The following is a 3,290-nucleotide window of genomic DNA, read 5'->3' on the forward strand; positions in this document are numbered from 1 at the left end:
GTAAAATCTTCCTCCATGGTTAGTGGTGAGAAGAAAGTTTTTGATGCTCACATTAATGATTTCAGGCCCAAAACAACCGGGACACGATATAGATGTTTATTTGGCACCATTAATTGATGATTTGAAAGATTTGTATGAAAATGGTGTTGTGGCATATGACGTTTTTAAAAAAGAAGTCTTTAACTTAAATGTTGTTTTGTTGTGGACTATTAATGATTTCCCAACTTATGGTAATCTATCAGGGCTAAGCACAAAAGGTTACCAGGGATGTCCAATATGTTGCACTGACACAAGGGCTATTCGTCTGTCGAATTGGCACAAAATTTGTTATATGGGTCATAGACGATACTCGCCCCTAAATCATCATTATAGGGGAAAAAAAAAGCATTTGATGGTGATAAAGAACAAGGTGTTGCTCCTTTGCCACTTTCGGGGCAACAAATTCTTAAAGAAGTAGAGAAAATTGATTTCAAGTATGGAAAAATGCAGAAAAATAAGATAGTAAATGGATGTTTCCAAAGGAAATAAATTTTTTTTCGTCTCCCTTACTAGAATGATTTACTTGTTCGACATTGTTTGAATGTCATGCATATACAAAAAAATGTATGCGAAAGTATTATAGGTACATTATTTAATATTCCCGGTAAAACTAAGGATGGTTTAACTAGTCGTTTAGATCATGTTGAAATGGGTATACAAATTGATTTAGCACCTGAACAAAAAGGTAAATGAACATATTTACCTCTTGCTTGTTTCACGTTGTCCAGAGAAGAGAAAAAAGTTGTATGTAAATCATTTGCAGAGATGAAAGTGTCTGATGGCTATTCATCCAACATTCAAAAGTTGGTGTCCATGGGAGATTTGAAGCTGATGGGTATGAAATCACATGATTTTCATATGTTGATGCAACAATTACTTCTGATTGCTATTCGGTCAGTATTACCGAAAAAAGTTTGAGATTGTTTGACGAATGTTTTCATATTCTTCAATCATTTATGCGGAACAAGAATTAGAAATGAAAAAATTGGATGCATTGCATTGTAAGATAGTGGAAACTCTATGCAACCTTGAAATGTTTTTTCTGCCATCCTTCTTTGACATTATGATACGTTTAATGGTTCATCTAGTAAGGGAAGCCAAGTTGTGTGGACCAGTTTGGGTGAGATGGATGTATCCACTTGAAAGGATTATGAAGGTGTTGAAAAGTTATGTGCATAATCATTATCGTCCTGAAGCTCGTATGGTTGAATGTTATATATCGGAAGAGGCACTAGAATTTTGCTCATAATACATGAGTGGGGTTGAGGCAATTGGAATCAGCAAACCACGAAATAACTCAGATGGAGTTGATAAAGGACTACGAGGGAACGAAAAAGTGATCACCGTGTCTAGGGCAGAATTAGATCAAGCTCAATTAATTGTGTTGCAAAATTATCCTGAGATTCAATCATATATAATGTAAGTAGATAATATATTTCAATCATATATATTAGAGTAATGATTTTCTTTTTTTTGTTTGTTTCAGTGATCACATGGAGTTATTACAGTCGATGATTCCAAACAAGGTTAGAAATAAACAAAAATGGGTTATAGATGAGCATAATAAAATGTTTTGCCAGTGGCTGAAGAATACAATTTTGACGAAGTTGGGAGAAAAAAATCATGGACTGTCGACTGAGTTGAAGCGCTTATCTCTTGGAGCAAGCATTGATGTAATAAAGCTATAAGCTTACATTGTCGAAGGGAAATGATTTCATACTAAGTCAAGAGATGATGCTCGGTTGGTTCAAAATAGTGGTCTAAGTATAGTTGCAGAAGCTATACATTTTGCCAGTGCAAAAGATAATAACCAAATTTCAGGCACAATGACATACTACGGGATTGTTGAAGAAATATGGGAGCTAGATTATTCATTATTTTGTATTCCTCTTCTTAAATGTTCTTGGGTAGACAACAATATTGGAGTTAAAACTGACGAACTTGGATTCAGTCTTCTTGATTTAAGCAAGAAGGGAAGCAAGAATGATCCTTTTATCATGGCTGCCCAAGCAAAACAAGTATTTTATATACTTGATCCAATTAATGATAAATGGTCCATCGTTTTATCAGTTCCCGAGCGGAAGTTCTCAAAAAAAAAAAAAAAGAAGATTACGATGAAAATTATGATTTATATCATGACTATTTCATTGTTGGACAACCGATACATGAACAAGTTGAGAATATTCAGGATAATGATAATGATATCGATACCGATACCGATGATCGTGATTATCTTAGAAATGACATCGAAGAAGAAATATGGGTTGATTGTGAATCAACCAAAAATAAAAGAAGAAAAAGAAGAAAACATGTTTAGTAAGTTATATAATACTTGTGATTATTTATTTGTATAATGCATTAACACTTGTGATTATTTATTTGTATAATGCATTAACATTTGTGTTGCAAATGGCAGATAAAAGAGATACATTTATGAAAGTCATGAATGTGGTTATTATGTACTAAGATACATTTAGGATCTTGTAAATGCACCGAATCCGGCAGAAGTTAGCCAGAAGAAAGTATGTTATATTTTAAACTCTTTTTTGCTTAAGAAAAACTAGATATAGTATTTAATTATCTAATCTATATTAACTTTTCAATTTTGCAGTGGTTTGACAAAAAGGAATACAATGTCAAAGAGGATCTACTACCACTACGAAGTGATTGGTTAGCAAGATTAATGTCATTTATTTATGAAATCTAAGTTTTCATATGTAAGTAATATTAAAGTGCTAACTTATTTGTTAGAAAAATTAAACACATTGATTCATTAGTCAGTTATTTTGTATTGGTTATGAAATGTATATATAACAATTTAACAAATTATGTTATACTATTTAAAATAATTATATGTAAATGAAATTGAAAATTATTTTTTTTTATTACAAGGCTTTCTCTGTGGTTGTGATAAGCCAATCGCAGAGAAAGAACATCTTTCTCTGCGGTTGTGATAAGCCAACCGCAAAGAAAGATGTGGCTTTTCTCCGCGGTTGGCGTACCACTTTTCTCAGCGGTCGAATACACTGCACTTTTCAATTCTCAAAAACCACAGTGTATTAAGTAAAAAAAACTGTTGAGAAAAGCCTTTTTGTAGTAGTGATTATAAAAAAAGAAAAAGGTTAGATATATCTTTCATGTCACACGAGGACTTTTAATTTCTTGTAATAGCGGTTCATTTGATGCAAGTCTAACACTCTTATTATTAAAGCAAGTCATGTTGTTGCTTCCAAAATGCTCAATCAAGTCAT

Source organism: Humulus lupulus, chromosome 4, assembly GCF_963169125.1.
Source record: "Humulus lupulus chromosome 4, drHumLupu1.1, whole genome shotgun sequence".
Lineage (NCBI taxonomy): Eukaryota > Viridiplantae > Streptophyta > Magnoliopsida > Rosales > Cannabaceae > Humulus > Humulus lupulus.